We start from the raw sequence: 15,453 nt of genomic DNA, 5'->3' as shown, positions 1-15,453 counted from the left end.
CCTTTGATTTCTTTCTCTTCTCTGATTGCTATGGCAAGAACTTCAATATGATGTTGAAAAGTAATGGTGATAATGGACAGCCCTGCATAGTCCTCAATCTGAGGGGGGGATATTTTCAACTTCTGTCTGTTGAGTATGATGTTGGCTATAGGTTTGCTATATATGAACTTCACTCTCTTAAGGAATTTCCCATCTATTCCCACTTTTTGTATCGCTTAGAGTATGAATGGGTGTTGGATTTTGTCAAAGGCTTTTTCTGCATCTACTGAGATAATCATGTGGTTTTTGACTTTGCATTTATTGATATGGTGGATGACTGTGATTTACCTACATACATTGAACCAGCCTTGCATTCCTGGGATAAATCCCACTTGGTTGCGATAAATAATCTTTTTGATATACTGTGTATCCAGTTGCCTATGATCTTGTTTAATATATTAGCTTCTATGTTCATCAGAGATACTGGTTGTAGTTTTTCTTTTTTTGTTGTGTCCCTATCTGCTTTTGGTATCAGGATGATATTGGCTTCATAGAAGGTGGAAGGGAGTGTTCCTGTTTCTTTGATCTTTTGAAAGAGTTTTAAAAGTGTAGGTATGGGGGTTGGGTGGTAACACAGTGGGTTAAGTGCACTTAGTGTGAAGCACAAGGACTGGTATAAGGTTCCCAGTTCGAGCCCCCAGTGCCCCACCTGCAGGGGAGTCACTTGTTGATACTGTCTTTGTGACCTAACATGTAGTCTATCCTTGAGGATGTGCTGTGTGAATTTGAAAAGAATGTGTATTCTAATTTCTTGAACTGAAGAACTCTTAAAATGTCCAGGAGGTTTAGTCTATCCATCTCTCTGTTTAATTATTTGGTTTCTTTGTTGATGCTCTGCTTAGTTGATCTGTCTAAATGTGAGAGTGGGGTGTTGAAGTGTTCTGTAATTACTGTATTAGTATTGATGTATTTTTGTAGCTCTTTCAGTAAGTGTTTGATGTATTTAGATGGGCCCTCATTGTGTGCATACATGTTAATAACTGTTAAATCTTCTTGATTGATTGATCCTCTGATCATTATGTAATACCTTTAACTTTTATTACTTTATTCAATTTAAAATCTATTATCTCAGAGATCAGAATGTCTATTCTTGCCCTTTCTGTGGTCCATTAGCCAGTAGGATAGTTTTCCATGCTTTCACTTTAGGTTTTTTGTCTTCTTGGGTCAGTGGGATTCTTGCAATCTGAATATGGTTGAGTTATGTTTTCTGATCCATCCTTCCACTCTGTGCCTTTTGTTGGGTGAGTTTAAGCCATTGACACTTATTGATATTATATATTTAAGGTATTGGAGTGCCATTATTCAACAGTTTTTTTTTCTATGATATGTTGCAAGTATTGTGGTGATGTTACTGTTTATAAGATTTTAGAAACCCTTTCATGGGAGACTTGGTGATAGTTGCTTCTTTTAACTGTTAATTGTCTGAGGTTTTTATCCCTCCATCTGATCTGAATGAAAGTCTAGCTGGATACAGTATCCTTGGTTTAAAACCTTTTTCATTGAGAGCTTGATAAATGTCTTGCCATTCCTTTCTGGATTTTAGAGTTTGAGTGGAGAAGTCTGCTGATAGTCTTATGAGTTTACCCTGTATGTGACTTTTTATTTTTCTCTTGCAGCCTTTAGGATCCTTACTTCTTTTCATTGTAACTATGATGTGTCTTGGTGTCTTCAAGTTGGGGTTGATTCTGTTTGAGACTCTCTGGACCTCTTGAATCTTGTCCTTTCTGTTGTTTTAGTCTGGGAAGTTTTCTTCTGTAATTTCCTCTAGAATGTTTATTTCCCTTTCCACTCTTTCTTCCTCTGGTAGGCCAATTATACGAACATTACTCCTTTTGAGATCACCCAATATGTCTCTGTTGTTGTTTTCAGTGTCTCTCAATCTCTTTTTTAGCTCTTTTACCTCCTTCTTAGTTTTCTGTAGCTCATCTTCTGTCTGGCTAATTCTATTTTATGTTTCTGCTAACATGCTTTCCCTTCCCTCAGCTTCCTTCTTCAGATTAGTTATACTATTAGCTTGTTCTGCTAATTGTCCTTTTAGCTCAGCAATTTCAGCTTTCAGTTAATTAATTACCTGGATGTGGCTGGTATTTTCCTTGATGATCTCATGTGTTGTTTCCCTATTTCTGATAGCCCTTTACTCAACAGTTGCCCTCATTTCTGTAACTAATAGTTCCATTACTGATTGTATAGTTCTTTTTTAATTTTTTTATTATTTTTATTTATTGGATAGAGACAGCCAGAAATCTAGAGGGAAGGAGGTGATAGGGGGAGAGAGACAGAAAGACACCTACAGCCCTGCTTCACCACTCATGAAGCTTCCCCCCTGCAGAGGAGAGCAGGGGCTCAAACCTGGGTCCTTGTGCACTGTAATACGTATGCTCAACCAGGTGCACCACCACCCAGCCCCAAGTTCTCTTTTTTTATGGTTTATTTTTTAAAATTTTTTATTTATAAAAAGGAAACATTGACTAAACCATAGGATAAGAGGTGTTCAATGCCACACAGTTCCCACCACCAGAACTCCATATCCCATCCCATCCCCTGATAGTTTTCCTATTCTTTAATTCTCTGGGAGTATGGACTGAAGGTCATTGTGGGATGCAGAAGGTGGAAGGTCTGGCTTCTGTAATTGCTTCCCCACTGAACATGGGTGTTAACAGGTTTATCCATACTCCCAGCCTGTCTCTCTCTTTTCATTGTGGGGAAGAGCTCTGGACAAGTAGAGCTCCAGGACATATTGGTGGGGTTGTCTGTCCAGGGAGGTCTGGTCGGCATCATGCTAGCATCTGGAATCTGGTGGCTGAAAAGAGAGCTAACACAAAGCCAAAGAAATTGTTGACCAGTCATGGACTAAAGGCTGGAATATTGCAGATGAAGAGATGGGGGGTCCTCCACTTTGTAGAGAGCTAGTAGTAGACATATTTTAGTTAAATTCCAAAGGGTCTGTTGCTATACTAGCTTTTGTTTGTTGGTTTATTTGTTTTTCCTTGAGCCTGAAATCTGATATGCATGTGGAACCTAATTATTGTCTGGGGAGATGATGTCATGTATGGAAAAAGGACCATATAGCTGGATCAGGGAAAGAGTAGCTCCCAAATATTGGAAAGGTGTATAAATATTGTTGATTATAAACCCCATCAATTTGTTGTGATCTGGGGCCCATATTCAGCTTAGGAGCCTATGTGACTTCTGCATCCCTCTGGATCTGAGCTCACATTCTGTGGTCATAAGTAGGAACACTCCAAGCTGATCCAATATCAGGACCCATCTTCCTCAGGTGTAGCATAGAGTATATTGTCCAGCCTCCCTTTGGAAGATGGAACATTCTCTATCATTGTTGATCTAGGTTGTGGGCAAGGTCCTATGGGGGCCCACAAAGGGGTCTATTGTGTTGTTCCTGATAAAGATGGCTGGTAACAATGGAGAGAGGGAAAGGGAGAGAGAGAGGAGCAAGTCCCTCCCAGAATGTGTAGCACACCCAATCACCTATCAGTGGAATAAGCAAAGGCATTTTGAATGCTCAGGTAGATGGTAAACCACAACTGCTATAGCAGGAAAGATCCCACAACAAATATAAGCTTAACACTCCAGCTGATTCCCTGACACTCACAGTATAATAAACAGTTGCTCAGCTTTTCAGACATCCTGACTCTATGTTCTCACTACATGCACAGAAAGTCCATCTTTCTGGGGTAACCCTCAGACCACAAGTTATTCCAAGCTGACTAGCTGGCCCCACTTGGCCCCTCTTCCTCTTCCTACTCCTCATCCTCCTCCTCTTTCTCTAAAGCACACACAGAGATGAGATGAGCAGAAAAGGGAAGCATTGCAGCCAGAACCCTTTACTATACATACTATAGTAACTGAACTTGACATTATGTCAAATGCAGAGAGACTCACACCAATACACAGCTAAACCTGGTCACAAAGAGGACTAACACCCACCATGGCACTGGTTGGCATTTGACAGTTTCCCTCCTGAAGTAAATGTTCAAACCTTTAGTCAGCTTCTTTGACCACAATGATAAATTATTACCAGACTAGGTGACCACAAGAGATATTTGCACACAACTTGACAGTTGGGGGAGGCAAAATGCAAAAAAGTCCTGCCCCCTTTTCCATTCTGACACTCTGCTTCCCTCACAGTTATTTGCCCTTTTGATGGACATAGTTTTTTTTTTTAAGTGATTCCTGCAATCATTTGAAAAAGTCATGAATTTGGAGGTGAGGAGATCTATCTGAAAAAAAGTGTACATTTATTTTTGCAATGGTCTTGTGAAAACTTGTCTTTATTTTTATTGTTGTGAGTTTACATCCCTGGAGTTTCATTTTGACTTTCTGTGTTAAATGAGTTTCAAAATGAAATTAGTCCAGTTATCAAAATTTCCCCCTCAAGTTTTCATTTAAAAAGCAGAAATTCTCTTCTTCTGTAAGTTCTGACACTTAATTTTCCTCCTCTCTCCTTCTTCTAGTTAGTAGCCTAGCTCTCTCTCCCATTCAAAAGTATTTTTCTTTATTTTTTTTCTTTATTTTTATTTAAATGTCTTTGGAAATACTTGAGTATAGGTCTAGCTTTAAAGGGAGCTCAGCTCATACTCTTGCTTCTAAATGGTGATACGGTAAACTTGATCAGATTGTGACTTGGTTCCCCTATTATAAAAGTGAGATACAAATGAGATCTCTCTTATTTGCATATCATACACCTGATAAGAGACTTATTCAAAGATTTATAAAGAAATCAAACAGCTCAACAACAAAATGGCAAACAAGTTTTTAAAAATTGAATTTATTTTAGTTTTTATTATTGTTAATTATTTTGATAGTGACACAGAGAAATTGGGAGGGGAGGGAAGACAGAAGGAGAAAGAGAGAACACTTGCAGCACTGCTTCACTGCTCATGAAGCTTTCTCCATGCAGGTGGGGACCGAGAGCTTGCACCTGGGTCCTGGTGCATTATAAAGTATGTGTTCATTCACGTGCATCACTATCAGTCCCTGAATCAATCCAGTTTTCAAAAGTGGGCAAAATATCTGAACATAAAGAAGTCATTCAGATGACCCACATACATATAAAGTGTTCAGCATCACTTATCAGGAAAGAAATGTAAATTAAGACCACAGTGAAATACCATCTATACCTGTGCACCCACATCAACAAAATAAGATGTGACAGATGTTGGCAAGCAAGCATGTAGAGAAAAAGAAACTCTGTTATACTACTGGTAGAAATGCAGATTGGGATATCTGCCTTAGAAAACAGTATAGAAAGTCCTTACATAAATAAAAATGGAAATGCATTATGAGCTTGCTATACAACTACTAAGCATATATTCAAAGGACTGTGATGCATTGGGCTGAGTACACATTACAATGTGCAGGGACCCCAGTTCAAGCCCCTAGTCCCCACCTGCAGTGGAGGGGCTTCACAATCATTGAAGCAAATCTGCAGGTGTCTCTTTCTTTCTTTATCTTCTCTTTCCTTCTCAATTTCTCTCATATCTATCCAATAATATGTAGATATTATTAAAAATATGACACCTACTTTTAAAAAATAACAAAAAAATGACATAAAAGCATTAAGTTGAAAGGATATGAACACCCTTATGCTCATAGCTGCACTATTTATAATAGCCAAAATAGGGAAGCATTTAACCTAAAGAAGTTGTGAACATATATTCACTGGAATACTACTCTGTAGTAAACGAAAATAAAAGAATGAGTCATGTGGAGCAAAATGAATGAAATAGTGGTGTTTATGTTATGTAAAATATATAAAGGAGTGAAGGACAAATACTGATAGTTTCACTTCTATGAGAAATATGGATGACTCAAACAGTGAACTTGCAAAAAAATAGCCAAAACCATCTCTTGGACTTTGTCAGAACTATGGTGGCTATGGGAGAACAAGAGTGGGGAGGGAGAACAAAACTTCAATGAAGGATGTGATGACTTATACACACCAAGTATAGGTGTGAAATTATATCCCAGAAATTTACAGTTTTGTGAAATCCTGTTAAATAGTTAATAAAAAGGATGGAGAATAATCTCTCATATTTTTAAAGGCTTCCAAGGCTAGAAACCAAGGTTGAATGTGATTGTCAGCTAAGGGACAATATTTCTCCTAAATAAAAGGTAAAAGTTTCTGCAAATACAGGAAGGGATTCACCACCCAAGTGTCTTTAGTAAACATTTGAAACTCCAGAACCTGGCACTTAAACTACAACATGCATTCTTCAGTTAGGTGTTTTGGCTGACAAAGGCAAGAACTAATTATCAAGCCAATCTGTGAAGAGTTAATTCGGTGAATAATCTAGCCAACATTTCATTTTTCCCATTACCACTATTTGTTAGGGTGACTTTTTACATTTCTGTTAAACATATGCACAATGTTTTTTTAAGTAATGTTTCATGGTAACTTATTTATTTATTTTTTTTATTATCCCTTTTGTTGCCCTTGTTGTTTAAACTTGTTGTGATTATTGTTGGATAAGACAGACAGAAATGGAGAGAGAAGGGGAAGACAGAGAGGGGCAGAGAATGACAGACACCTGCAGACCTGCTTCACCACTTGTGAATCGACTCCCCGCAGGTGGGGAGCTGGGGGCTCAAACCCAGATCCTTACGCTGGTCCTTGCACTTTGTGCCACATGTGCTTAACCCCCTGCACCACCGCCCGACTCCCCTGTGTTTTTTTTTCTTTATTGAAGGGATGAATGGTTTATAAACAACAGTAAAATACAGTAGTTTGTACATGTGTAACATTTCTCAGTTTTCCACATAACACTTTAACCTCCTCTAGGTCCTCGTCTACCATCATGTTCCAGGACCTGAACCTTCCCTCACCACCCAAGTTTTTGATACACCTCCAGTCCAAATTCTGCTTTGAGTTTTCCCTTCTGTTCTTATATTTTAACTTCTATGAGTGGATCATCCCATATTGATCCTTTTCTTTCTGGCTCATCTCATTTAACATTATTCCTTCAAGCTCCATCCAAGATGAGCAGAAGAAGGTGAATTCACCATTTTTAGTAACTGAGTAGTATTTCATTGTGTGTATATATACCACAACTTACACCTGGATTGCTTCTAGGTTTTGGCTATTACAAGTTTCCACAATGGTTAATAAGCTATAGCTGCAGTACACCTGTGTTAATTTTTTATTACTGATGCATCAAAGTACCATACAAAATTTAAGTAGATTTATTTATTATCTTACTGTTCTTGAAATTGAAATTTTTCAAAACAGTTTTACTGGGTAAGCTCAAGGTGCCAGCTTCCACCAGGAGGATTCAGGAGAAAATTCTAGCCTAGCTTCTATTTCTTCCAGTCTGATTTTTGTTTATTTGTTTGTTTTGTTTTCTGTTTTTTGTTTCTTCATTATTAAGACTTCATTTCTCCAGGGTGACTATTTTAAATATAGAGATAGACAAAGAGTAAGAGAGATTGAAAGAGACCATAACACTACACTGAAGTTTCTTACAATGTGGTTAGGGCCAGGATGGAGCCTGGATCCAGCACATGGCAAAACAGTGTGTTATCCAAATGAGACACTTCACCAGCCTCTTTTCCAATATCTTAAGGCTACCTGTTTTCCTTTGCTTGTGGTTCAACCCTCACTCTGACCTCTTATTAAAACACCTGTAATTGCACTGAAACCACCTAGACTATCCAGAACAACCTCCCTATGTAAGCACTTCATCATGTCTGCAAAGTCCCTTTTATCATACAACGTAATAGCACAATCAAAGTTTAGAAGTTAGTTTGTGAACTTTTTAAATTTTTTCTTTTATTGGGGGATTAATGTTTTACAGTTGACAGTAAATACAATACTTTGTACATACATGATATTTCTCATTTTTTCCACATAACAATACAACTCCCACTAGGTCCTGTAATCCTTTTCTAGGACCTGTACTCTCCTTTCTCCCCCACCCATCCCAGAGACTTTTCCTTTGGTGCAGTACACCAACTCTAGTCCAAGTTCTGCTTAGTGTTTTCTCTTCTGATCGTTTTTTTTATATTTTATTTTTATTTATTTTTATTTGTTATTGGATAGAAACAGAGAGAAATTGAGAGGGGAGGGGGAGGTAGAGAGGGAGAGAAACAGAGAGACACCTACAGCCCTGTTTCACCACTTGTGAAGCTTTTCCCCTGCAGGTGGGGACCAAGCCCTTGAACCTGGGTCCTTGCACACTGTAATGTGTGTGCTTAAACCAGGTGCACCACCACCTGGCCTTCTGATCTTGGTTTTTCAACTTCTGCCAGTGAGTGAGATCATCCCATATTCATTCTTCTGTTTCTGACTTATTTCACTTAACAAGATTTCTTCAATCTCTGTCCAAGATGGGCTGATAAAGGTAGTCACCATTTTTAATAGCTGAGTAGTATTCCATATACCACAGCTTACTCAGCCACTCATCTGTTTTTGGACACCTGGGTTGCTTTCAAGTTTTGGCTATTACAAATTATGCTGCTATGAATGTGCTATGAACACAAATCTTTTTGGATGTGTGTGTTGGGTTCCTAGGTTATATCCCCAGGAGAGGAATTGCAGGGTCATAGGGTAGGTCCATTTCTAGCCTGCTCTCCACAGGGACTGGACCCATTTACATTCCCACAAACAGTGCAAGAGGGTTCCTTTGTCTACAGTTGTGAAATTTTTTTGTGGGCACAAACTGTTGACCCATCTGGCACAAACTGCAAAAGCAGACTGTTTGCCTGAAAGGTGATGAAGCAGATAGATTACAAGACTTGCAAACATGAGGTCTCAGATTTTATCCCTAATATTACATGTACCAGCGTGATGCTCTGATGCTTACTATCACTATCACTCTTACTATTACTATCACTATTACTATCACTATCACTCTTACTCTCACTTATAGATCTTTTAAAAGAAGGAGGAGGAGGGAGAGAAGGAGAAAGCAGAGACTTGGGTCCTGACAGATAGCTCAGCAGGTAGAGTACATGCTTTACCATCCATGAAGCACTGAGTTCAATTCCAACCACCATATGGGAAAAAAAGCACCAAAATAAACTCCATGGGTTGCAGAGTAGTACTTTGGAATCTCTCCCCAACCCTTATTTTTTTTATTATTTATAAAAAGGAAACACTGACAAAACCATAGGATAAGAGGGGTACAACTCCACACAATTCCCACCACCAGAACTCCGTATCCCATCCCATCCCTTGATAGCTTTCCTATTCTTTAACCCTCTGGGAGTATGGATCCAAGGTCATAGTGAGATGCAGAAGGTGGAAGCTCTGGCTTCTGTAATTGCTTCCCCACTGAACATGGGCATTGTCAGGTTGATCCATACTCCCAGCCTGCCTTTCTCTTTCCCTAGTGGGGCAGGATTCTCAGGTATCAGAACTCCAAGACACATTGGTGGGGTTGTATGTCCAGGGAAGTCTGGTTGGCATCATGCTAGCATCTGGAACCTGGTGGCTGAAAAGAGAGTTAACATACAAAGCCAAACAAGTTGTTGACTAATGATGAGCCTAAAGGCTGGAATAGTGCTGATGAAGAGTTGAGGGGACTGCGTTTTGTAAAAGGCTGGTAGGCATATTTTAGTTAAATTCCAAAAGGCCTATGACTATACTAGTTTTTTTTTTCCCCTGAGCCTGAAATCTGATACGCAGGTGGATCCAAGTTATTGTATGGGGAGATGATGTCATGGCTGGAAAAGGACCAGAAAGCTGGATCAGGGAAGAGAGTAGCTCCCAAATATTGGAAAGGTGTATAAATATTGTTGACTGTAAACCCCATCGATTTGATCTGATCTGGGGCCCATATTCAGCTTAGGAGCCTATGTGACTTCTGCATCCCTGTAGATCCGAGTTCACATTCTGTGGTTATGAGTAGAAATGTTCCAAGCTTCACCAATATCGGGACCCATCTTCCTCAGGTGTACCATAGAGTATGTTGTCCAGCCTCACTTTGGAGGCTGGAACATTCTCTACCATTGTTGATCCAAGTTGAGAGCAAGGTCCTATGGGGACCAACCCCTCTTATTTCTGTCTATCTCCTTCTCCCTCTTTCTCTGTAGTACTTGGAATAAAATTGTTGGGCATGGGAAATTTCTTATTGGTATTATGTAATGTTCAAGGCCCTGGGTTCTTTCTTCAGCACCATTTTACAAAGTAAGAAGCAGGACCCCCACTTCCTCTGCTCATTGTTGATCTTAGTGCTTAGCACACACCTGTGTCATACCAGGTACTTAGGAGAGGGTGGGGGAGGGAGAGAGAGAAATGAGGTACATTGTAGTAGTGTACTTTACTGGATATAACACCACCCAGTCCCACCATATTTTTTTTAAGATTTTATTTATATATTTAATGAGAGATGAAAGAGATAGTAAACCAAAGTATTACTCTGGCATATGCAATTCTGCAAATCAAATATCCTATCAACCATGCCACCTCCCAGGCTTCAATACCATATGGTTTAAGGTAGCAAAGGGATGTTCAAGTACAGACCACAAGAGAGATAGAGAGAAAAGAAGGAGGAGGAGGAGGATAAGGAGGAAGAAGAGCTGGGCTCATCAGATATGTGAGTATCTACTATGAACCTGACATAAGGAGTGTAGAATTTTCCTGATATACTCTCTAAGAGGCCCACAGACAAGGAGGAAGCCAACAAGACAAAAATAAGTCTGGTCTGTCCAGAATGCAGGAGAGCAAGGACACATTCCCTTTGCAGTCTTACAGCTATGTTATCCTCTTTTTTTTTTTTTTTTGCTAGATAGTGAAAGAGACTGCAGCCCTGAAGCTTCCTTCAGTGTGGTGGAGGTTGGAGGTCCAGCTTGAACCTGGCTGCAAAATAGTGCACTATCCAAGTGAGCTATCCTGTTGACCCCTTGCAGTTTCTTTTTTGTTTGTTTTTTTAATTTTTTGTTTATAAAAAGGAAACATTGACAAAACTATAGGATAAGAGGGGTACAACTTAGCACAGTTCCCACCACCAGACCTCCAAATCACATCCCCTCCCCTGATAGCTTTCCTATTCTGAGAGTTTGGACCCAAAGTCATTGTGGGATGCAGAAGGTTGAAGGTCTGGCTTCTGGAATTGCTTCCCCGCTGAACATGGGCGTTGACAGGTCAATCCATACTCCCAGTCTGCCTCTCTCTTTCCCTAGTGGAGAAAGGCTCTGGGGAAGCTGAGGTCCAAGGTACATTGGTGGGGTTGTCTGTCCAAGGGAAGTCTGGTCGCACCCTGCTAGCATCTGGAACTTGTTGGCTGAAAAGAGAGTTAACATAAAAAGCCAAACAAATTGTTGAACAATCATGGACCTAAAGGCTAGAATAGTGCAGATGAAGTGTTGGGGGGTCCTCCATTTTGTAGATAGCTAGTAGTCATACTTTAGTTATATTTCAAAGAACCTATAATTGTATTTTGTTTGTTTTTTGCCTGAGCATGAAATCTGATATGCAGGTAGATCCTAATTATTGTCTGGGGAGATGTTGTCAAGGCTGGAAAAAGGACCAGAAAGCTGGATCAGGGAAGAAAGTAGCTCCCTAATATGGGAAAGATATATAAATATTGTTGACTCTAAACCCCATCAATACATATACATATATATATCACAGCTATCTCAGTGACTCATCTGTTGTTGGGCACCTGGGTTGCTTCTAGGTTTTAGCTATTTTGAATTGTGCTGCTATGAACATAGGTGTACACAACTCTTTTTGGTTGGGTGTTATGGAGTCCTTATCTCCAGGAGAAGAATTACTGGGTCATATGGAAGGTCCATGTCTAGCCTTGTGAGAGTTCTTCAGACTGCTCTCCACAGAGGATGGACCAATTTACATTCCCACCAGCAGTACAGAAGGGTTCCTCTATCCCCACAGCCTCTCCAGCATTTGTTGCTGCTGTCATTTTTGATGTATGCCATTCTCACAGGAGTGAGGTGGTATCTCAATGTCACTTGAAGTTTGTTCCTTTAACTAGTGGCTGCTATCTTCTCTAGGAATTCTCTGAACACTTTTCTTGACAAAGGCAATAAGTTATATTCAAATTTGTATTTTTACTCCTTGCTCCTTCCTCTCTCTACACTTCAGGGCTAAGAATCTCCCAGGGAGTATTACTGAAAGAATCGGCAACTGAGTCTTTGCAAAACCTCCCTATTCTCAGTATGTTTCCATCTCAGGGAAAACTCAGGTATCTCACAGGGGAGCTAAAGTGCCACTCAGAAACACAGACTAGATTATAGTCGCTATATTATAGTCACTGGTGTTGTCTGTAGATGTGTTTTGAGTCTTAAATGGTACCCGTACACACATTCATTTTCAGAACAAAGACTGTTTGCCTGTTGTAGACTGTCTGCTTTTGCATCAATGTCTTGAACTTGAATTTCCCTAACTCAATTCAGAACAACACCATACAGATATTTTTCCTCTATTATGATGCAAAGTTATAAATAAGGAAAGAAGAGAAGAGAGGGGAAGAAAGGAGAAAAGAGAGAGACCACTGAAGTAGCCTGCTCCACTGTACTGATTGTGAAGCTTTCTCCTTGCCAACTGGGGACTGGAGACTTGGACCTGGTACAGTGTAACATGTGTGCTTTACTGGATATACCACCACCCAGTTATACAATATGTGTTTGTGTATGTGTATTTTTTAATTTATTTTTATTTGTAAAATTTAAATATTGACAAGATTATAGAGGAAGAGGGGTACATTTCCACACAATTCCCACCCCCAGAACTCCTTATCCAATCTCCTCCCTTGATAGCTTCCCTATTCTTTATCCCTTTGGGAGTATGGGCTCAGGATCAGTATGGGGTGCAGAAGGTGGAAGGTCTGGCTTCTGTAACTGCTTCTCTGCTGAACATGGACCTTCAGAGGTCAATCCATAGTCCCAACCTGTCTCTCATTTCCTAGTGGGGCAGGGCTCTGGGGAGGCAGGGCTCCAAGACACATACATAGTGGCGTCATCTGCCCAAGGAAGTTGGGTTGGCATCATGGTATCATCTCGAACCTGACAGCTGAAAAAGAGTTAAGATATAAAGCAGAACAAATTGTTGACGAATCGTGAACCTAAAGATAAGAATATTGAGGATGACGATTTGGGGGTCTCTATTTTGGAAAAAGCTAGTAGGTCTATTTTAGGTATATTCCAGAGGGTCCATGACTTTACTAGTTTTTGCCTTCACTTGACATCTAATAAGTTGGAGGGCCAGGTTATTGTCTGGAGAGATGGTGTCATAGTTGGATAAAAGACTAGAAAGCTGGGAGTCGGGCTGTAGCGCAGCGGGTTAAGCACAGGTGGTGCAAAGCACAAGGACCGGCATAAGGATCCCGGTTCAAACCCCGGCTCCCCACCTGCAGGGGAGTCGCTTCACAGGCGGTGAAGCAGGTCTGCAGGTGTCTATCTTTCTCTCCTCCTCTCTGTCTTCCCCTCCTCTCTCCATTTCTCTCTGTCCTATCCAACAATCACAACAACAATAATAACTACAACAATAAACAACAAGGGCAACAAAAGAGACTAAAAATAAATAAAATTTTTAAAAAAAGACTAGAAAGCTGAATCATGGAACAGAGTAGCCTCCAAATATGGGAAAAGTATATGCATATTGCTAACTGTAAACCCCACCAGTTTGATCTGGGATTAATATTTCACACAGGAACTACTATGTAACCTCTGCATCCCTATAGATATGAGCTTACATTCTGTGGTCACAGCTAGGAACATTCCAGGCTGCTCTAATTTTAGGACCTATGTTCCTCAAGTAGTAGGTAGAGTATGTTGTCCAACCTTCCTTCAGAGAATGGAACATTCCCTACCATTATTGATCCACATTGAGAGCAAGGTCCTATAGGGGCCCACAAAAGGGTCCATTATGTTGTTATTGATGGAGATGTCCAGTGACAGTGGAGAGAGGGATCTATTAGAGGTCTAGGCCCATCATGTCTCTTTGTAGGATCCCAGGACTCCCTGAATATGGACCAGGTGATGGGGTAGCCTGGTAGTGACTAAAGAGTCATCATTAAAGTATGCCAGTCTCTTGCCCTTATTCAACTTTTGCAGTCCTTACTTTGTCTCACAAGGTTAGCATTGGAGTGATTGGAGGATGTGTAATAGGAGGCTGGTGAGGAGTATCTAGGTCTAAGTAGAGACTGTTTCATTAGGTATTTTAAAGTGTCTTTTTAGTTCTTCATATTTTCTTGCTTCATTTATTGACTCACTACAAATTACTTAGCACTTTTGCTTTAAGGTATATATATTTTCCCCTAGCTTATGGATACTTTTATATATGCCCTATCTCATGGGCCTTGGTCATGCACCACTAAAAATGGAATTAAGAAGTCCTATGAGCTAGGTAAGATCTTACCAGGGTAATGAAGCTGGAGAGCTGACATTTGACACCTGACGTCTCTGGACACAGTCTAAAGTGAAGCATGCCAAGGAGGTACTGGTTGCACTGATTAGACTGGGATCAGCTGATGCAGTATCAGTCAGTATGAATTTAGAGAAGCATGCAGGAAAGTGAGCCCCACCCTATAGGTTCCAGCACTGAGAGATTTATGAGCTTTATAGAGAAAGGGAAAAGTTTTTTCTATCTTAGAGTTTAAGAATGCAATAGATACTGATAGCTATAACCAAATTATTTGGCAATTGGGTTAACTTTGAATACTGTTTTGCTAACATTTTCTATATCATACAAGACCTCACCATAATTTATGTCCTATTTTGTGCTATTTATATATAGCTGTATCTTATAAAGTAACAGCACCAGTTGATTCCATTCTCACTGGTCTAACCTTTTGGAGAAAATATTTCAAAGAGCAAGTAATTATTAGAAATGTATTAACAACGGATGGGTGGTGGTGCATCTGCTTGAGTGCATATGTTACAGTGCACAAGGATTCAAGCCCCCAGTCCCCACCTACAGGGGTAAATCTTAACAAGTGGTGAAGCAAGGCTGCAGGTGTCTCTCTCCCTCTCTATCTCCCCTTCCTCTTAATTTCTTGCTGTCTCTATCCAATAAATAAATAAATATTTAAATTTTTTAAAAAAGGAATGTATTAACAATTTGAGACCACTATTAAAATTCAATCTGATTGCCAATGTAAAGGTTTTAGTGTCTAGATTGAAGGAACATATCCTCAGAGCAATGGTCTATGCATCAAAAAGTTTGAGACAATCACCATCACTCTTCAACATAGTATTGGAAGTTCTCACCATAGCAATCAAGCAAGAGAAAGGAATCAAAGAAATATAGATTGGAAGGGAAGAAGTCAAGCTCTCTCTCTTTGCATATATGATAGTATTCGTAGAATAACATAAAGAATCAAGCTGAAAGCTACTGGATATAGTAGGCAATATAGCAAGGTGTCATGTTACAAAACCAATATACAAAAGTCAGTGGCATTTCTTTATGCAAACACTAAGTCCAAAGAAGAGGAAATC

Source organism: Erinaceus europaeus, chromosome 13, assembly GCF_950295315.1.
Source record: "Erinaceus europaeus chromosome 13, mEriEur2.1, whole genome shotgun sequence".
In the NCBI taxonomy this organism is placed as follows: domain Eukaryota; kingdom Metazoa; phylum Chordata; class Mammalia; order Eulipotyphla; family Erinaceidae; genus Erinaceus; species Erinaceus europaeus.
This window is presented reverse-complemented; position numbering follows the sequence as displayed.